The sequence below is a fragment of the Nuphar pumila genome, chromosome 3 (genome assembly GCF_984573655.1).
Source record: "Nuphar pumila chromosome 3, dmNupPumi1.hap1.1, whole genome shotgun sequence".
In the NCBI taxonomy this organism is placed as follows: domain Eukaryota; kingdom Viridiplantae; phylum Streptophyta; class Magnoliopsida; order Nymphaeales; family Nymphaeaceae; genus Nuphar; species Nuphar pumila.
Window position 1 is genome coordinate 64,884,912 of NC_143251.1, and position 22,541 is coordinate 64,907,452.

A 22,541-nucleotide genomic window follows, 5' to 3' on the forward strand; every position below is an offset into this window, starting at 1 on the left:
TCAACCAAGTGAACCCTAACCTTAACCTTCGTTCTTTAGTGAAGTAAGTTCATTTAGGATTATTACTTTTGATTTCTATCCTAATTAGTTTATTTATCTAATTGAGTTTTAGTGTAGAAGTGTGTGTACGTATAGCGTATTTGTTTAGTATGTGTGAAATGTGTTTTGTTGTGGTTTGAATGATAGTTAGATATTAGTTAACTTAGTAGTTAGATTGTATTTTATTATTTAGCATAATTGCATTTCCATTGTTAGTTAACTTAGTTCTAGTCATAAATTGATTGTCGTGTTTTGTTCGTCGTGCATTTAGTATATTCATAATTATAATCTGCATATACACTGTTATACAGTGTCATTTAGATTGCATTAGGTGTAGGTTGCATTTGATAGTGTTTACATAGGTTCATAAAGTGAATAGTGCACTCAAATAAAAACCAGATTTTTGCCCTGTCGCAACAGCATTATTTTCTGTGCAAAAATTCTGTGTTTTCCAATTTTTTTTTTTCTATTCACTTTATTGACGTGTTATTTAACTGCAGACCAAATTTCAGCTCATTCGGAGTTGATTTGGTCTGATTTTTAAGTGTTTTGCGAAAACTGCTTTTTCTGGATTTCAAATTACAGGACTGTCGATATCCTGATTTTTCCCAGATTTGAAACGCTTAAATCTGGAGTTCCAGATACTGTTTTTCAATTTTGTAAAAACTGTCAGATTGTTTAATCTGTCATTTGCAGAACAGAACAAATTTCGGGAAAATTGGACCTCGTTTCCCTGTCAAACAGTGGTTTTTCGATAACCTGTCAGAATGCTATTTTACACTAGTTAGGGGCAGTTTCGTAATTTTTTTAGTTTCGGCATTTTAGATTTGTTTTCATTAGTTTCTGCATTTTAGGAGTTGCATCATTATCATACAGCATGAGTAGAGTTAAATTGGTTAATTTTAGAATTAATTTAGTATTTTATTTAATTTTTGCTTAATAAATAGCATTTGTTTTGTAATTTTCGTACAATTAGAAATAGTTTTAGTTATTGTTTTAATTGTTAGAATAGAAAACTAACTTTGTATTTTTCTTCATTTTTAGGTTGAAAAGCATATTTAGTGTCCAGGGTTATTGACCAAGTGAGAAGATTCTCTACGTGGCAAAAAGACGGAAATACCCTTGGCATGGAGCAGAAGACTGATTGCTTGATTACTTTTCTTTTAGTGATTATTTGCAGTTGTATTAACTTGATAATTGTAGGTTGACATCTGTTATAAATAAATTGAATTTTATAGAAATATTGTGTTTAATTCCTGTTCCCTGTGGATTCGACCCGTACTTACCACTTTGTGGAAAGTCGGTTTTTAAATTTTTGGTTGACGATTTTCCAAAAGTTTTATTGAAAATAATTGTTTTAAAAGAGCATTCCAAAATATCAACCAAATTTTGGCGCCGTTGCCGGGGAACGGCGAATTAATTACTTTATTTCTTAGAGTTTGATTTATTAATTTGTTTTAGTTAGTTAATTGGTCGTTTTATTTTTAGTTAGTAGGATTAGTAAGTGAATATAGGATTAACATAGTTAGTAAATATAGGATTCACGTTCTGTTCTTTCTAGGATTCACTTAAAATTCATTCTGCAAGGAGCGATTAGACAGGTGGGTTTTAGAAAAACATAGTTTGTGATTTCCTGTATTTATTTGTTTTAGCATTTTAGAATAGTTTACTTTGTTACTTAATCATTTAGTATAGAATTCTGACATAGCTATATAGCATATCTGTTTGTTTTTAGTTACTGTTATTTGTTTATTTACATTTTAGTATCTGTGTTAGTTTATTTTTTTAGATAGGTCGTTTGCTTACATCTGGTCTTAGTACCAGTGTATGCAGGGTCGACGAGGTCTAGGAACCCCATTACACCCATTTGTTGACAACCCAGAGAGAATTTTACATTCTCATCGAAGTTCGGCAACAATGGCTGACATGGATCCTCCACCTCCACCCCCAGTTCTTTCACGCCCTCTGCGGGAATACTTCATTCCGACAGACTATGTTCAGGCATCCTGCATTCGGAGACCCGATGTAGGAGCGCCACATTATGAGATTAAGGCCAGCATTATTCAAATGCTTCCATCCTTTTATGGCCTTAGTCATGAGGATCCCTACCGACACTTAGATGAATTCCTCGAAATCTATTCTACTGTTAAGATACAGAATTTCAATGATGATCCGTTGAGGTTGACTCTATTCCCCTTTTCATTGAAGGACAAAGCCAAGTATTGGTTAAAGTCCTTAGATTCTGTAGAAATAGAGTCCTGGGATCAGTTGCAACAGGAGTTTCTTCGGAAATACTTTCCCGATGGTCGCACGAACCAATATCGTAGAGCCATCACTAGCTTTTCAGAGCTAGATGGTGAGCGCTTTCATGAGACCTGAGAGAGAATGAAGGATCTCCTTAGGAAATGTCCCCATCATCAGGTGCCAAAATGGCAACTGGTACAGAGCTTCTATGATGGATTGTCTGACAAGAATCGTCAGATGATCGACTCTTTATGCGGAGGGACATTCATGTTGAAGAGCAAGGACGAAGCATGGAGGCTATTTGATACATTGGCCGAGAATTCACTCCACCATGCTTCGAGCTCTCAATCTGATAGAGCCACACCCAGCATTCAGAAGAAAGCTGGTGTTCTTGAAGTTGGTCCATCTACTGCACTACAGTGCAAGGTAGACATGATTGCTCAGAAGTTGGACCAGCTTCTTTCAGGACCATCCACTACACAGCAGGTGTGTACTCTTTGTGCCAGTCCGGCACACGAGATCACTGAGTGCCCTTCGGCAGCTCAAATCCCTGAATTTGTTCAAGAACAAGTTCAGGCAGCTCAGGGTTACGTCAGACCGCCGAATAACCCATTTTCATCGACATACAATCCGGGTTGGCGTAACCATCCCAATTTTTCATGGAAGAATCCACAGTCTTCCATGCAGATGCCTACATCCTCTCAGCCAGTTCGGCAGCCATCTTTTACTCAGTCATTTCAAAGACCGAACTATGCTCAGTCTTCTTCTTCTTCTGTTACTCCCCCGATTCAGCAGGAGTCTGCCCCGCAGACATCTTTTGAGGAGAGACTTCTCCAGGCATTCCAAGAGGTGAAAACCTCTAATCAGAACGCCTTCGAGAAGTGTAGCCAGATTTTGAGCTCGCATACGCAGTCCATTGCGAAGTTAGAGTCGCAAATGGGACAGTTAGCTGAGGCTATTAGTAGGAGACCCGAGGGTACATTGCCGAGTCAGGCTGTTATGAACCCGAAGGGTAAGGACCAGATGACTGGAGGCCTATTTCATACTGAGACACAGCAGCAGGCTAAATCAGTTATGGCCTTGAGGAGTGGACGTGAGTATCACGTCGAGAGCAGAGAGCGAGAGAGTAGAGAGAGGATAAAGGAGCCAGAGGCCATTGTTTCACTTACGTCGGCTCAATCATCATCATCCCCATCCCCATCATCACCTTCACCAGCTTCATCATCTTCATCCTCAGAGAAGAAGAAGAAGGATAGGAGTGAGCCTTCTCATAAAGAGGAGGAACCAGCAGAGTATATTCCCCCACCACCCTATCCCAAAGCATTAGAGTCGCCTGGTTATAGAGGGAAGCAAGGTGCGAAGATCCAGGACATGCTTGACATCTTCAAGCATGTACAGATCAACCTACCTTTGCTCGATGCTATTCAGCAGGTGCCGGCATATGCCAAATTCCTGAAGGAACTATGTACGCAGAAGCGTAAATCTAGAGAGCGTGTTCCTAACAGGGTCCATCTGACTGAGCAGGTGAGTTCAGTACTTCAGCATCAGACACCATCAAAGCTCAAGGACCCTGGAGCCTCTATCATTGCTTGTACTATAGGGAACATCCGGATAGAACGCGCATTGCTTGATCTTGGAGCAAGCGTGAACATTCTGCCCGGATATTTCTTTGATTCTTTCGGGCTAGGAGAGATGAGATCGACTCCGATTACACTGCAGCTGACAGATCGTTCTGTCAAGGTACCGAGAGGTGTCTTGGAGGATGTGCTAGTTAAGGTGGATGACTTTTATTTTCCAGTCGATTTCATTATTCTTGATATGGAAGGAGTAGACAGCCAACACCAGACTCCGATTATTTTAGGCAGACCATTCTTGGCGACTGCCAATGCGTGCAACAACTGTAGGACCGGAGCCATGGACCTCTCATTCGGCAATCGAAAGGTCAAGCTGAATATTTTCAATGCCGCAATGGGACCAGCAGGAGACATGGACTGCTTTCATGTAGACATTGCACAGGAGTTAATGGAGGAGCAGCCCGAGTTGTACATTACTGAGGATTCTTTAGATTTGTACCATATAGAGAAGAATAGCGGTGTAGATAGTGTAGATGTGTCTAGAGTGTCGTCAGAGAGACCACCTTGGGGAGCTGTCAGGGAGCCTCTTCCACCACTTGCGGAGACCCCCGCCAAATCGTCGATCGAGTCGCCTCCGAAACTTGAGTTGAAACCCTTACCGGATTCACTCAAGTATGCATACCTCGGAGATGATGAGACTCTGCCTGTGATCATCTCATCCTTGCTCACTGAGGAGCAGGAACAGAGATTGCTGACTATTCTTCGAGAGCACAAGGCAGCGATTGGCTGGGGAGTGGCTGATCTGAAGGGCATTGATCCTTCATTCTGCATGCATAGAATCCATTGTAATGAGGAAGTCAAGCCATTTAGGGATATGCAGAGAAGGCTAAATCCCAACATGAAGGAAGTGGTGAAGAAAGAGGTGGTGAAATGGTTGGATGCCGGAATCATTTACCCTATTTCTGATAGTCAGTGGGTCAGTCCGATTCAGGTTGTGCCGAAGAAGTCAGGACTCACTGTGGTTGAGAACGAGAAGGGTGAACGAATTCCGATGAGGACCACTACAGGATGGCGAGTCTGCATCGATTATAGGAAACTGAATATGGCAACTAGGAAAGATCATTTCCCATTGCCATTCATTGATCAGATCTTAGAGAGACTCGCAGGGCAGAGCTACTACTGCTTTCTAGATGGATATTCAGGATATAATCAAGTAGCTGTCCATCCTGACGACCAGGAGAAGACCACGTTTACATGTCCTTATGGCACCTTCGCGTTTAGACGTATGCCGTTCGGGCTCTGTAATGCCCCGGCTACTTTTCAGAGGTGCATGCTTGCTATCTTCTCGGACATGATTGATGATGTGATGGAAGTTTTTATGGATGACTTTTCAGTGTATGGCTCTTCTTTTGAAGATTGCCTCCAAAAACTTGCTCGAGTACTGAGTAGGTGTGCGGAGACCAATCTCGTCCTGAGTTGGGAAAAGAGCCATTTTATGGTCCAGGAGGGGATTGTGCTAGGACACATTGTGTCCAAGCGTGTTATTGAGGTTGACAGAGTGAAGGTGGAATCCATTTCCCGTTTGACTCCACCCACCTCTGTGAGGCAGATTCGATCATTTTTAGGGCATGCGGGTTTTTTACAGGCGGTTCATAAAAGATTTCAGCAAAATCTCTCGACCGCTTTGCACGTTATTGGAGAAAGACCAGCCCTTTGTTTTCGGTGAGGATTGTATGAAGGCCTTTGAGATTCTCAAAGAGGCCTTGATTACTGCACCTATTTTGAGATCTCCAGATTGGACTCTCCCATTTGAGATTATATGCGATGCATCTGATTATGCTATGGGGGCTATTTTAGGACAACGCATTGATAGGAAACCCTATGTGATCTATTATGCGAGTAGAACTTTGTCTGATGCCCAGATGAATTATACTACGACAGAGAAGGAACTACTTGCGGTAGTTTTCGCATTGGATAAATTTAGGTCCTATTTACTCGGTTCGAAGGTGGTTGTCTATTCTGACCATTCTGCATTGAAATATTTGTTGAATAAGAAAGACACCAAACCGAGATTGATTCGTTGGGTCCTACTACTACAGGAGTTTGATCTCGAGATTCGAGATAAGAAGGGAAGTGAGAATGTAGTAGCAGACCATCTTTCCCGACTGATCGTGGAGACCACGCAGGATCAGAAGCCGATCAGTGATTCTTTCCCCGACGAGCAGATCATGTCAGTTAGTACATCGCAGTTACCCTGGTTTGCAGATATTGTGAACTATCTGGTTTCGAGGCAGATACCTGAGCATTGGAACAAGAATGAGCGTGAGAGATTCCTATCTCAGGTGAGGCACTATTATTGGGATGAACCAGAGTTGTTCAAATACTGTGCAGACCAGATTATTAGGAGATGTGTTCCGGAGGAGGAGTACCAGTCCATTTTGAATTTTTCCCATTCATTAGCCTGTGGAGGGCATTTTAGCAGTAGGAAAACGGCTGCAAAGGTTTTGCAGTCAGGATTTTATTGGCCCACACTCCACAGGGATGCTCATGAGTTCTGTAGGCGATGCCTGCTATGTCAGCAGATTGGGAACATGTCCAAGAGGGACATGATGCCCTTGCTTCCGATTTTGATAGTCGAGATTTTTGATGTTTGGGGCATTGATTTCATGGGACCATTTCCGCCTTCATTCGGAAATTTATACATTCTGGTGGCGGTTGATTATGTGTCCAAGTGGGTCGAGGTTGTGGCAACCAAGACCAATGATCATAGAGTAGTGCTTAAGTTCATTAAGCACAACATTTTCAGTCGTTTTGGGGTGCCACGTGCGATGATTAGCGATGGTGGCAAGCATTTTAGGAATATACAGATAGCTTCTCTGTTGAGAAGATATTTTGTCAATCATAGATTCACCACTCCATATCATCCGCAGACTAGTGGACAGGTTGAAGTGTCCAATAGGGAGATTAAGCGAATTTTAGAAAAGACAGTTCGTCCGGACCGCAAGGATTGGTCCCAGCGCTTAGATGATGCACTTTGGGCATATAGAACTGCATTTAAGACTCCCATTGGCATGTCCCCGTATCGCCTTGTATTCGGGAAAGCATGCCATCTTCCTGTCGAGCTAGAGCATAGAGCGTACTGGGCTATCAAGAAATTGAATTTTGACCTCACCCAGGCTGGCAAAGAGAGAGCACTGCAGCTCTCAGAATTAGAAGAACTCAGGAATGATGCATATGAGAATGCAAAATTATACAAAGCTCGCACAAAAGCATTTCATGATAAGCATATTGTCAGAAAAGTGTTTGAGCCAGATCAGAAAGTGTGGCTATACAATTCTCGTTTACATTTATTTCCAGGGAAGTTAAGATCGAGATGGACAGGTCCGTACATTGTGAAAGAAGTATTTCCCCATGGAGCAGTGACACTATTCGATCCTATGACCCAAGGTACATTCAAGGTAAATGGGCAAAGACTGAAGCCATTCATTTCAGATGCCTTGCAGGATGGTGAGTGTGAGATAGTGCATCTCACAAAGGCATGAGGGTTCGACCAGAGGGATGTATCATATGTACATTATTTCTTTTTCATTTCAGAGTTTTTATTTATTTAGTATTTCATTTCACATGTGCTAATTTGTGTTTTGATGTATGCAGGATGAACTTAACAATTAGTGTATCAATTACCAGGTACAGAGAAGAGCTTTCAAAGAATTCAAGGATCAGAGGAAAATCAACTTCAGAAGTACAGAGAAAATCAGGTTGTATCTATCCTTTCTCCCATATTTTTGTTAGTGTCTTTTAGTGTGCATTTGCATTACATTTTTATTCATTTTGTATGCCACTAGGGACAGTGTCATTCAAGCATGGGGGGGTGGTTTAGATGCATGCACACAAAAATTTAAATTTTTTTTTTGTATGACTGGTAATCAAAGTAGGCATTTGAGAACAAAGTGTAGCATATATGATTGTTTTTGACATAATCTAACAGTTTATAAATTTTTAAGCCCCATAAAAAAATTTTATTTTCTGAACTGAGTCAAATAGAGTAGTATTCATGAGAAAATTCAAAGAAAAGATAGTATTTGATTGTTCGAAAATTTTGAATCACTTTAGTATAAGTCTGCACAGTATGTTTTCTGAAAGAAATAAGCAATGGAAAGATGTGTTTGAAAAATGAGTTTAAAAGAATAGAGCTACGTTTAGTTGTTGATGTCTTCGTGAATCCTAGTAGTAGAACTCAGACACGAGATGAAGTGTTTGAGTATCTTAACGAAAAGGATAATGAAGGAGATCATCTTCTTGTCTAAGTCGATATCTGTGGCCTTTGTAGTTCGAGTAAGTAGAATCTGAAGGGTGTTTTACACCTGGTGCCCCAAAGCCAAGTGGTTTGGGAGCCACTGGTTTGAAAGCTTGTTACATGGACTGCATAGAAAGCCTAAGAGATAGAGACATTGCACATAACGAGAGGAAGACTATACGTAAACTATTAGAATAGAAAGTCTAGTGACTCGAGCAATTAAGTCCGAGGGATACTCTGTATCTAGTGCCCTAAGGTCGGCCGACTTGGGAGTCACTGACCCAAAGCTTGCTACACGGGTCACGAAAACTGACTATTTGAAATAGTACTCATATGAGAAGAATGCGCAAGAGATCAAAAGTTGAAAAAAGAGTGAAAATGAAAGAAAAGGTTGTGCTGAAGGAGAAAATTTTCATTGCTTAGGCATATATGTGTATTACTGTGCAGAAAATATACAAGTGAGAATAAATGAGTAAAACATGAGAATACTTGACTTTCAGAGAAAAATCATGAACTAGCTACAATATTAGAAAAGTGAAGAAAAAGAATTTTTACTGTGGCGGCATGAGATTTTAAACTTCTTTTGAGAATGTCAATTACATGAAATATTTGTTCCAACTGCATTCTTAAGAGCCTCATATTTTTGAAAAATCATCCTCGTATTTCATTGATGTTTGTGGGTAGCATCTCTGCAAACCCTCACGAGACCTTACTCGTCCACTAGTGTAAGCTAGGGGTTTAAAGGGCTTGTTGCATACGCTAAATGCAACCGTGATTCCTACAAAAGTGAGTTAGTATTATGCATTCATGCTCAGCATTTCTTGTCTTCAGTGCATATCATGATTAGGGTTTGTTAAGGGACTAACAAACATTCAAGCATGGGGGTATTTGATGATGCATGAAATGCACATCATGTAAACAAGTTTTTCATGCATTTTATATCAAGTTTAAGGTTTTAAACCCATGTTTAGATGTGTTTTGATAGTAAGGGGCTATGGTTCGAATTTCAGAAAAATCGGAGTTAAAATAAGAGAGTTATGGCTATTTCAGTGTTTGGGCACGGATTTTGAGGTAGATCGGATCCATATCCGACCCAAATAGGTTAATTGGACCTTGGATCAACTCTTTAAAAGTCCAAAACCCAACCCACACGCCCATCCAAATCCATTTCAAAAAGTTTTTCTGAAAACCCCCCAGAAAGAGGCGCCTAGAAAATATTTTTTTTATAACATTGTTTTTGCAAATTCCAAAAAGTATAAATATACTTTTTAGAGAAGCCCTATGCGTATTTGGCTGTGTTTGGACGTGTTATCGTCGCGAAATTTTTCCCCCGCCTTTCCTTCCTTGCGGAAGAGAAAAAGAGAGAAATGCTTTCGCGCCTCAAACTTTGACCGGATTTTGGAAATTGTTTTGAAATACTCGCCTCCGTTTTTGAAAATTGCGGGAAAATCCATGGGATGGGGCTCGACCTGTCGGTACGAGGTTCGACCGTTCCTGCCACCTTTAACAGGGGTAATCGAACCAAGGACCAAAATTGTGCTTGACTTAGCGAAATTATCAAAGTTATGTTCTATCCTAAATGCATAGAGAATTCAGGCATGTGCTATGAGATTTTGGAAAATGCCAGTTGGAAAACATGATGTATGCTTAGAAAAACATTTGGAGTTGGAAAGAATCTCTCAGGAAAAAGGTCAATTTCTCAGGAAACTCAGATAAAAAAGGGGTTTTTGAAAACATGAGAAAGCTTATAAAGATGTGGAAAAATCAGAAATAGTTGAAAATCTTGGGAAAATGGAAGTGATTCTTGAGAAAAGATGAACCTTTTTGAAAAGGGAAACACTTCTTAGGAAAACTTGGACTTTGAGAGTTTTCTTAGGAAAATGATGGAAAATTTATAGGAAAACTCATTGGAGAAGGAAATTCAAAACTTGGGGAATCGAAATCCTGGGAATTTTACCTTTTTAAATACTTGGAAATCGATTTTGGATCCTGAAGAAAGATTGGAAAACTCTTTTGAATATCTTAAGAAAATATCATTTTCCTGGGAAAACTGTGGAAAAACTTATCTTTGCAAAACCGATTTTGAAAAATCCTTAGAATTTCTTGAGAAATCGATTTCTTAAGAATGAAGTTTTCTTGAGAAAATCAATGATTTCATGATGTAAATGTCATGAGTGAATGAATGCACTTTGAAAAGATTTTCTAAGGGATTTGTTGGAAAAATGTACATTAAGTCAAGATAAATCCTTCACATATCCTGACTGTGGCCATGAATATGTTTAGAATTTAGTTGATTTGATGCACATGATTTTGAAAACTTTGGAAATATGATGTGCATTTTAAGATAGCCTAAGAGTGTAGGCTCAATGTGACTAGTAGAAAGATGACGGATCTGGGTCTCGTCCATATTCCGACTAGGGCCGTAAATATGGATCCCACCGAGTCCATCAACTCCCTAAGAGTTGGTGCACGTGCCATTCGTGAACATCCATAGTGCTTTTGAAATAAAATGCATGAATCATAGAAACAGGATATTGCATAAAATCAAACTATATGATATGCATCCTAGTCTAAGCAGGAAATTAAATCTCTTATTCCAAAATTTACATTATTACATCATTAAATAAAGGAAATAAAAGAAATTTGCAGACTTCAGCTCCTTCTTTTGAATGTCCCTTGCTTCGTTATGCAGCGTAGGAGCTCTTGAAAGGGGCAGCTATCACGAGCTTCCTTCGTCCTTCGCTCCGAGCTTCGGATGGTCCACCAAAATCGAGCTCTGTTGGAATCGGATTGGCCACGGCACGAACTTTACTCCACCTTCTTCAATGCGCCAAAGGGGGCACGATTTCCAAGGTTCAAAATCAGATGTTAGGAAGGCTAGGTCGGATTTTCCAAGTTCACCATAGCTAAAAAATGATCTCCTTTTTTTTTTAGGCTGGGCGTGAACCCTTGTTTTTATAACTTTTCTGAAAATTTTTGAAATTCAAACAGGTTCAATCTGAGCCCTCCATGTGGCGCCATCTCAGGGGGTGCCATCTGAGGGGTTTGAAATTCGAATTTGTCTTCTGCAGGGAGCCCTCAGGTGGCGCCACCTCAAAAGGTTATTTTGATTTTTTGAGAAAAATAAAAAAAATGGAAATTTTGTGGGTGAGACACCTCAGCAGTGGGAATTTGGAATTTTTCAAAAGTTTGCCTGATTCTCTCTGCAGGGAACTCCCAGAAGGCGCCACCTCAGAGGGTGCTCTCTTGGAATTTGAAATTCAAACTCACCTTTTGTAGGGAGTCCTCAGGTGGCGCCACCTCATGGTGGGCTACCTTTATTAAAAATAAAATAAAAATAAAAATGGAGCCAAGTGGAGTCCTGGAATGGTGCCACCTCAAAAGGTGATCTGAGGTGTAAAGTTGGAACAGTAGGGGCATGCCATGTGGCGCCACCTCTGGGGAGTTCAAATGTTTGAAATTTTGCTTTTCTGCAGGAAAGGAGGGGCTGACATGTGGCATTTCCACAGAGTGGCTCCTACGATGCCATGTGGCAGGAGAACATGAAGGGAGGAAGCAAAATGCGCCACCTCAGGGGGGGTTTTTTCTACTTTTTCTGGTGTAGGGAGGTCTGGACATGTGGCGGACAAGTGTCAGCTGTCTGGAGAGGCTTTCTCAAATGGCGCCACCTCAGGGGGGAGTTTGAAATTCAAATGGAGGTTGGCCCTGGAGGAATGGAGGATGGACATGTGGCGCCACCTCAGGGTGGCTCCTACAATGCCATGTGGCAAGAGGGAGGAAAAAGAGGGCAGTGACATGTGTCTCCTACTTTTCTGAAAAAAGTAGGGAGAGGACATGTGTCTTCTACTTTTTCTGAAGGAGTGAGAAGGAGACATGTGTTACCTACTTTTTCTGAAAGAAGCAGAAGATGACACGTGGCAGAGGGATGAGAAGGAGGGAAGGGACATGTGGCGCCCTCACAGGCCATCTGGAAAAATCAGAGCTCCGGATTTTCGCCACCTAATGCCTTGTTTGAATTTTAAATGGTTTGCTTTTTCTGAAGAAGGCCAGGAGTGACATGTGTCTCCTACTTTTCTGAAAGAGGTAGGGAGAAGACATGTGTCCTCTACTTTTTCTGAAAGAAGCAGAGAATGACACGTGGCACTTGCTTTTTCTGAGGAAATGAGAGCTTGCCATGTGTCCTCTGTAGGAGACACTCCAGAGGGCGCCACCTCAGAGGAGACAAGCCTACCTTTTTTGTAGGAATTTAGGAGTGACACATGTTTCCTACTTTTCTGAAAAAAATAGGGGGAGGACATGTGTCAGGCTACTTTTCTAGAAGGAAGGAGGGGTTGACACGTGTCCCCTGCAGGAGACACACTTCAAGTGGCGCCACCTCAGAGGAGACAAACTCCACTTTTTCTAGACAGGACAACCTATGACACTTGGCATCTTCTGGTAGTCTTTGAAATGACACATGGCGCAGGATGGATACTAACACATGGCAGACATGTGGCGGCTTCTTAAGGTAGCCCCCACACTGACACGTGTCAAAGGATGGCAGAAGAGAGAAGGTGACATGTGGCACTTCTAGGTGAACCCTATGCTGACACATGGCAGGTAAATGGGAGGAGAGAGAAAGGACAAGTGGCACCAATCTAGGGGACAAGGTTCCTATTTTTTTGGGTTTTTCAAAGTTCAGGTTTTTCAAAAGAAAAGTCTATGTGACACCACCTCAGTGTGGGTCCCACATTGCTTCTTTATTGAAATAAGAACAAGACAACAACCTCTTTTTGGAATTTTCATAAAAATTTGGACTAATTGGTAAAACAGAAATTTTTGGAAAGAGTTGGCCCCTGTAGGGCAATTTTGTAAAAGGAAGATATTTGAAATTGTCAAAAGGGCAAAATCTAAGATAAGGTGGCTGAAATCCATATTAAAACTATCCAGATCATTTTCCTGAGGAAATATTTTAAAATTCAGAGCCCTGGGGGTAAAATGGGAAGAACTGATAATTTTGAAGACCCAGGGTTTTGAACTCAATTTTGAAAAGAGTTGAAATTCTAATCTGGATTGAAAATTTTGAAATCGAGAGTTCTGGACCTCGAAATGACATGCTGTGCAGTGCAGTGATATGAAATGCTCATGCAATGCTATATAATGACATGTCTTATGCAATATAATCTTGAACCAAGACTTGGAGATGCCTGTCTCCTGTCAGGAATAAAATTTTGAACATCTGAGCTAAAATAGGGAGACTTTGAGAGTTCCAGATGAAATTTGGACTTTTACAAGGTTCGAACTCAGAAAATGACCATTTTGCCCTCCGGCAATTTCAAAGGCTGAATGATGATGTTTGGTGAAAATGTCGGGGAGGTGAGTGAAAATTTGGGGTGTTTACAGATGCCCCTCTTTGCTACTAAGCCGGCTCATGGCCGAGCTTAGTGGCAAAGAAAAACACACCAAATTTGGGCTATACATAAAAAAATGCCCCAGTTAGAAGGATCTGACTGGGTGTGAAGAAATTAGCCCGAGGAAGATGGTAGATATGAAACGGAGAATGGAGAGAAAAGATTCACTCTATGAGAGTGAAGTTCAGGTTTATGCCCTTAACCTGGATGGGACAAAAATACCTCGCATGGAACGAAGCTCAGGTTTGACCCTTAACCTGATGGGACAGAAATACCTCGCATGGAACGAAGCTCAGGTTTTGACCCTTGACCTGATTGGGGAATGGAATATCTCATTGAAATGAGACTCAGGTTTGTACCCTTAACCTGATCGGGCGGAAGATGAAATACCTCTTTGATTGAGGCTCAGGTTTGTGCCCTTATCCTGATCGGGCGGAAAATGGAATACCTCTTTGATCGAGGCTCAGGTTTGTACCCTTATCCTGATCGGGCGGAAAATGAAATACCTCTTTGATTGAGGCTCAGGTTTGTACCCTTATCCTGATCGGGCGGAAAATGAAATACCTCTTTGAGTGAGGCTCAGGTTTGTACCCTTATCCTGATCGGGCGGAAAATGGAATACCTCTTTGATTGAGGCTCAGGTTTGTACCCTTATCCTGATCGGGCGGAAAATGAAATACCTCTTTGAGTGAGGCTCAGGTTTGTACCCTTATCCTGATCGGGCAGAAAATGAAATACCTCTTTGATTGAGGCTCAGGTTTGTACCCTTATCCTGATCGGGCGGAAAATGGAATACCTCTTTGATTGAGGCTCATGTTTGTACCCTTATCCTGATCGGGCGGAAAATGAAATACCTCTTTGATTGAGGCTCAGGTTTATACCCTTATCCTGATCGGGCAGAAAATGAAATACCTCTTTGAATGAGGCTCAGGTTTATACCCTTATCCTGATCGGGCAGAAAATGAAATACCTCTTTGAATGAGGCTCAGGTTTATACCCTTATCCTGATCGGGCAGAAAATGAAATACCTCTTCGATGGAGGCTCAGGTTTGTACCCTTATCCTGATCGGGCGGAAAATGAAATACCTCTTTGAGTGAGGCTCAGGTTTGTACCCTTATCCTGATCGGGCGGAAAATGAAATACCTCTTTGAGTGAGGCTCAGGTTTGTACCCTTATCCTGATCGGGCGGAAAATGGAATACCTCTTTGATCGAGGCTCAGGTTTGTACCCTTATCCTGATCGGGCGGAAAATGAAATGGAATCCTCGAAGGAAGAGACCATGATGGAACCTTTGGATTTTGCACAATAAATCCAATAGGGTTTTTGCAAAAGGAAGGAAAATGGGGTCCCTAAAGCTTGAAAAGGGATTGGTTTTGGGCGTCTCATTGCTGAGACTAAAATCAGCTTTTGAAATTGCTTTTTGCGGGAAATGATTGGTGGTTCGACCTCGAACCGAAATGGGACTGTATATGGTGGGACAGTGGGGACACAGGGAAGTGTGCAAATTTGAGAGTTCATGCTCTCAAAGAAGGGAAGGAATCAAGTCCTTAGGATGGATTTAAAATTGGTGTCAGGATGCATCGAAAACGGACATCAAGCTCTCACTTCATGTCAGGATAGCTAGAAAATATTGCCAAAATGTTGGAAATTTTGCTGTTGATTCAAAATTTTTGAAAATGTCGCACATTGTTGCAAAGATATTCTTTCTTTTCTACCCAAAGGATTACCTCCAAACAAGGTTCACTTTGTAGAATCGAGACTTGAAATCCAAATTGCTTGCAATTGACCTTCTTCAAGGAAGTTATCAATTTCCTTGATATGAGCAGGAAAGAGAATTTGATATTATGAAAGCAATTGATGAAAGAATATTGATAATAGAATTTCACAAAGTTAAAGAGGATTCTTGATAGATCTGACAGTTTGATATCCTGAGAGCTTCTCTCTTGACAATCTTTCTGCACTCTTTTGGCTCTCTGGTTTTTTTTTTTTTTTTTGCTACATTCTCCTTTATTTTGGAGATGTTCTGACTTTTTCTCTCTTTCTTTTTCCTCTCTTTCTCTCTTTTGGGAAGGGTACGTCACAAACTCCTTCAACTTGGAGATGTTTTGATCCTTCTTGGACGATGGGTTTGGAGATCTTTGGGCGATAGCTGAAATTAAATATCTTTTAGGGATTGTCGAGAGGTTCATCGCATCTGCCTTCATCTCGACAGTGCTTTGGACTTTCCCTGGAAGGATCCGTCACAAACCCCGTCATCTTGGAGATGTTTCGAATCTTCTTTGGCCCCGGGGGTCTACTCGCCTAATTCGCCTTCATCTTGACGACAGGTGAGAGATCCCTTTTGCGGATACTTAATTGCAGCTTAGGTAATTCTGAGGAGACAGGGTTAGGGCGAATTCTCTCTTTTCTAGCACTCAGGATATTTCCACTGCCTCATTTTACAAGAATAATCTTTAAAGATGTGCCATTGACTGTGATCAATATCAATCATCCATGGCTTTTCACTAACATTGAATCTTCTTTTCTGGCCATATCGAGGATTTATCCTTCAACCTTTTGGTTGGCCAATAGAAAGAATTTGAGTTTTGAATCTCTTTTCGCAAAAGCTTCACTCTTTTGGAAGCGATGCTGAAGGTAAATTAAGATAGAGATTAGTGCAATAAAGATTCTTAAATCAACAAATAATTTGATTGACAAATTGACAAAATTTTCTTGAAATCCTTAGTGAAAGTGAGTATTTGAAATCCGGCTCAACGCATCCGTGACGAAAATTCTCCTCTCTTTTTCCCCAAAAAGAGAGACTCAGGCTTAGCCCTTACCTGAATGGGAAATGGGAAATACTCCTCTCTTCCCTAAAGAGGAGGTGTTTGCAAAACGAACTTTCGAAGAGAAATTGAGCTTTCGTCAAAGCTCCCTAATATTAGGCTTCTCTTATGGAAAGGGGGCCGATAATAGTGAGGTCTGAAAATTGGGTCATGAAAGGAACGAGTCCATCACACTCTCCCTGCAAAGAGGGTCTTTCATGACGAAAAATGGCCTAGTATGAAATTGGGGGGTCACAAGAAAAGCGAGTCTCCGTCGAGCCTCTCCCTTTAAAAGGGTTTCTTGTGTGAAATTGGAAATTGTTTTGCAAACGGTTCACAAAGACGCAAGTCCCTTCAAACTCTCCCTGACAAGGGGCTAAGTGAACAAATTGGATAGCATGCGAAAGAACGAGCTCCCTCGAACTCTCCCTAAAAGGGTCTCTCGCAAGAGAAAATGATTGAAATTGGATATTGAGATTGATTGACCCGAAGGTCGAAATTGAAAATTGGAAAAATTGTTTGCTGAAAATTGAATAACCCGAAGGTCGAAATTGGATGACCTGATGGTCGAAATTGAGAATTGATTTGACCACAAAGGTCAAAATTGAGAATTGGTTGACCGAAAGGTCGAAATTGTGTGACCTGAAGGTCGAAATTGAGAATTGAGTGACCTAAAGGTCGAAATTGTGTGACCCGAAGGTCGAAATTGAGAATCGATTTGACCAGAGGTCGAAATTTGGAAATTGATTGACCCGAAGGTCGAAAATTGGAAATTGGTTGACCCGCAGGTCGAGAATTGGAAATTGGTAATTGAAATTGGAAATCAGAGGTCTAAATTGGAGAATTGCCTGATTTGAGGATTTAAATTGAAATTTAGAGAGCAAAATATCAAATTTGAGCAATTGACAGACCCTGAAATGACTTGGATCAATAAAAGAGAATGATGAGTTCGAGTCAGAGCTCGAATACAATATAGAGATCACGAGTCGGAACCCGAATCAACAGAGGAAAATGGAAGGCTCGAATCAGAGCTCAAATAAGATAATGAGATCACGAGTCGGAACCCGGATCAACAAAGGAAATGAAGGACTTGAGTTAGATCTTGGATAAGATAAAGAGAACTCGAGTCAGAACCCGGATTAATAAAAAAAAATGAAGAGCTCGTATCTGAGCTCGAATGGATAAAGAGATCTCGAGTCAGAACCCGGATCAACAAGAGAAAATGAAGAGTTCGAGTCAAGGCTCGAATAAAGTATAGAGATCACGAGTCGGAACCCGGATCAACAAAGGAAAATGAAGAACTCGAATGAATAGAGAGATCTCGAGTCGGAACCCGGATCAACAAGACAAAATGAAGAGATCGAGTCAAGGCTCGAATAAAGTAGAGAGATCACGAGTCGGAACCCGGATCAACAAAGGAAAATGAAGAGTTCGAGTCAAGGCTCGAGTAAAGTAGAGAGATCACGAGTCGGAACCCGGATCAACAAAGGAAAATGAGGAGTTCGAGTCGAGGCTCGAATAAAGTAGAGAGATCACGAGTCGGAACCCGGATCAACAAAGGAAAATGAAGAGTTCGAGTCAAGGCTCGAGTAAAGTAGAGAGATCACGAGTCGGAACCCGGATCAACAAAGGAAAATGATTGGTTCGAGTCAAGGCTCGAATAAAGTAGAGAGATCACGAGTCGGAACCCGGATCAACAAAGGAAAATGAAGAGTTCGAGTCAAGGCTCGAATAAAGTAGAGAGATCACGAGTCGGAACCCGGATCAACAAAGGAAAATGAAGAGTTCGAGTCAAGGCTCGAATAAAGTAGAGAGATCACGAGTCGGAACCCGGATCAACAAAGGAAAATGAAGAGTTCGAGTCAAGGCTCGAGTAAAGTAGAGAGATCACGAGTCAGAACCCGGATCAACAAAGGAAGATGAAGAGTTCGAGTCAAGGCTCGAATAAAGTAGAGAGATCACGAGTCGGAACCCGGATCAACAAAGGAAAATGAAGAAATCGAGTCAAGGCTCGAATAAAGTAGAGAGATCACGAGTCGGAACCCGGATCAACAAAGGAAGATGAAGAATTCGAGTCAAGACTCGAGTAAAGTAGAGAGATCACGAGTCGGAACCCGGATCAACAAAGGAAAATGGAGAGTTTGAGTCAAGGCTCGAATAAAGTAGAGAGATCACGAGTCGGAACCCGGATCAACAAAGGAAGATGAAGAGTTCGAGTCAAGGCTCGAATAAAGTAGAGAGATCACGAGTCGGAACCCGGATCAACAAAGGAAAATGAAGAATTCGAGTCAAGGCTCGAATAAAGTAGAGAGATCACGAGTCGGAACCCGGATCAACAAAGGAAGATGGAGAGTTCGAGTCAAGGCTCGAATAAAGTAGAGAGATCACGAGTCGGAACCCGGATCAACAAAGGAAGATGGTTTGAATAAAAACCCGAGTCGGAACTCGGTTTTCCAAGAGGTTGAAAATGTGCCAGCTTGAATACTGGATTTTGAAATAATACCAGTTCGAGTGCTGGGTTTTGGTTCAGTATTGGCGATGATCTTTGGATCATTAGGAATTGTGATGGGACTGTTTGTTGAAATCCCAATACCGACCGGATTGTTATTAATGCAATTGAATGCAAATGAATATGAGTTGATGCATGAATGCACAAGTGCATGAAATGAGGAATTTGTTTATCCTGCCTGCATATAGAATGCTTGAAAACAAATTTTCAAAAAGATGCCCCAGTGTAATGGGGGAGAGATAATAACAAAAACAGAACAACCACAAGAAGAATGTCATAATTAAATGAGAAAAGTTGATGATTTTATTGATGCCTTAAAAAGGATGACGACTTGAAAAAGGAAAACCACTAGGACTATATCGTCTTGACAAAATGAGAAGGCATTGGCATTGGCATTGTCATTCTTCAGGGTGATCTGGGAGAGGCTTGGTCAGGACTGCAACTCGTCCCTCCCTTTCTTCCGGCACCAAAAGCTCTTTATCGATGTAGTCATGTACAATATTTTTTAGAACGAAGCAACGTTCAGTATCGTGCCCCATTGCCCGATGGCACTCGCAGAAACAATCTTTCCATTTCCCCATGGTGACGGGAGGATCCACAATCCTTGGAAGTTTGATCATATCCTTCGCGAGCAGATATCCAAGAATTTCTTCGATGGGCTCACCTAAAGGAGTAAACTCGCGATCATAACTCCAACCATCACGCTTTATCTTCTTCGGATTGTTGGATTTCTGTTGAATGCTGACTTCTTTGACTTCTTTCTGGGAATTGGACTGAACTTGCTTGGTTAGGGCTACTGGATGTTCTTCTTCTCTGCTTTCAACAAACAGGTTCTTATCAATATAGTCTTGCATAATGTTTTTGAAGACAAAACATCGATCAGTGTCATGCCCTACTGCCCGATGGAATTTGCAAAACTGATTCTTGAACCTTCCCATGATGGTGGGAGGAGTTGTGGCCTTTGGGAGCTTCACTAATCCCTTAATCAACATGTATTCAAGGACTTCGTCGAGTGGCTTGTCTATAGGAGTGAAATCTCGATCGCCGCTCCAGTTTCCGCGCTTTGGTTTTCCTTGATTTTTTTCCTTTTGCTGAGGGCTGGATTGAAAAGGTCTATTCTGGATTCTAGAATACTTTCCTTTCAAATCTTTAGACTCTTCTAACTTGCTGCGTTGACTACCTTTGTTTTTGTTGTTGCTGGGTTTAGAACTGGTTGCCCTGTTGTGGTCTCCAATGATGCTCATAGGGATGGTGATCGATGCCCCTTCTTTAACAGGAACTTTTCTGAAATTGGCTGCAGCTTGCTCGGATAATATCTCAATCATCATTCTTTTGAACAACCGATATATGGCGGGATCAATCTCCTTGATGGTCTGAGCTCCCTCTTTGACAGACTTTATGGAATCCATTTCTCACTCACTGTCTGTAACTAATGTGCTGAAGTAGCACGCACGGTCTTTGATCTTGTCAGGATCACACAACTATGCCAATGCCCTCTGCAGAACCACATGGGATGTTTAGCATGATGGAAAAAAAGAATTTTGAAACCAACACTCTTGAGGGAAAAACAAATGATGGAATTGGAAAGACATGTCAAAAATTTGGAAGATATAATGGGAGATATGGAAAAGTTTTTGAAGCAAAATTTGAAATTTCAAAAATTTGCAGGCAGGATTGGAATAAGGCTGGAAATCCGAGATCCAGTAGAACGAGAGAATGGAAAATCACCTGGAGTTTTGAAAGAAATGGGATATTTGAGAAAATCATCCAGGGTTTGAGAAAAAGACCTTGTGGAAAATAAGGATATTTGGAAAAAGACCTAATGAGTTGAAAAACATTGGGAAACATAAAGAATTGAGAAAATCATACATACAATCACATCCTGCACAAACATTTATGCACATTCAGCACTCCCTAAAAGGCTGACTCTAGATGCATCAATTTGAAAACAGCTGTAGGACCTTAATCGTAACTCTAGGTTCAGATCATCTTTGTCAAATCCAGTTATGCCGATATACCCGAATCGAAATCCAAGGTACGTGGCATAGAGTTTCAACTCCGGTTCTAAGGTAAGGTTTTCCAACATCCTTGAGCACCTACCGATATACTTCGGACTGTGGCCCGCGGTACGTGGTAGGGGGGTGTTAACCCAAATAGTTGGCCCAGTTGTGAGGCTCTGTCCCGAACTATGGTTCTGGAAGAGAGCCCAGCAACGTGAAGACCGGGTAATGATAGGTAATGGAGATTTGAAAAAATGATCACATGCAAGAAATAGAGGGCTCTAAGTCCTAGAGAGATAGATTTTGAAAATTTTGAAGAAGCATACATTGTTTGCATTCAGATCCTAAATTGAGGAGGATTGTATTTAGACCTAAGTCTATGTGAGCATGAAAATATCTCCTCAATATGGTCCTACCAAACCATGCCTAAGCTATATGCATTCAATGTCAGCTGGGTCAGAATCTAGGCTCCTAGGCTCACATGATATTGAAAGTAAAAGAGCTGACATTTTATGAACATAATTTTGATAATTGAACTAAGTCAAGCATAATTTAGGTCAGACAAGGACAGGTCCCATCTCGATCGCCAAACCTGTTATCGTCGCGAAATTTTTCCCCCGCCTTCCCTTCCTTGCGGAAGAGAAAAAGAGAGAAATGCTTTCGCGCCTCAAATTTTGACCGGATTTTGGAAATTGTTTTGAAATACTCGCCTCCGTTTTTTAAAATTGCGGGAAAATCCATGGGATGGGGCTCGACCTGTCGGTACGAGGTTCGACCGTTCCTGCCACCTTTAACAGGGGTAATCGAACCAAGGACCAAAATTGTGCTTGACTTAGCGAAATTATCAAAGTTATGTTCTATCCTAAATGCATAGAGAATTCAGGCATGTGCTATGAGATTTTGGAAAATGCCAGTTGGAAAACATGATGTATGCTTAGAAAAACATTTGGAGTTGGAAAGAATCTCTCAGGAAAAAGGTCAATTTCTCAGGAAACTCAGATAAAAAAGGGGTTTTTGAAAACATGAGAAAGCTTATAAAGATGTGGAAAAATCAGAAATAGTTGAAAATCTTGGGAAAATGGAAGTGATTCTTGAGAAAAGATGAACCTTTTTGAAAAGGGAAACACTTCTTAGGAAAACTTGGACTTTGAGAGTTTTCTTAGGAAAATGATGGAAAATTTATAGGAAAACTCATTGGAGAAGGAAATTCAAAACTTGGGGAATCGAAATCCTGGGAATTTTACCTTTTTAAATACTTGGAAATCGATTTTGGATCTTGAAGAAAGATTGGAAAACTCTTTTGAATATCTTAAGAAAATATCATTTTCCTGGGAAAACTGTGGAAAAACTTGTCTTTGGAAAACCGATTTTGAAAAATCCTTAGAATTTCTTGAGAAATCGATTTCTTAAGAATGAAGTTTTCTTGAGAAAATCTTGAGAAAATCAATGATTTCATGATGTAAATGTCATGAGTGAATGAATGCACTTTGAAAAGATTTTCTAAGGGATTTGTTGGAAAAATGTACATTAAGTCAAGATAAATCCTTCACATATCCTGACTGTGGCCATGAATATGTTTAGAATTTAGTTGATTTGATGCACATGATTTTGAAAACTTTGGAAATATGATGTGCATTTTAAGATAGCCTAAGAGTGTAGGCTCAATGTGACTAGTAGAAAGAT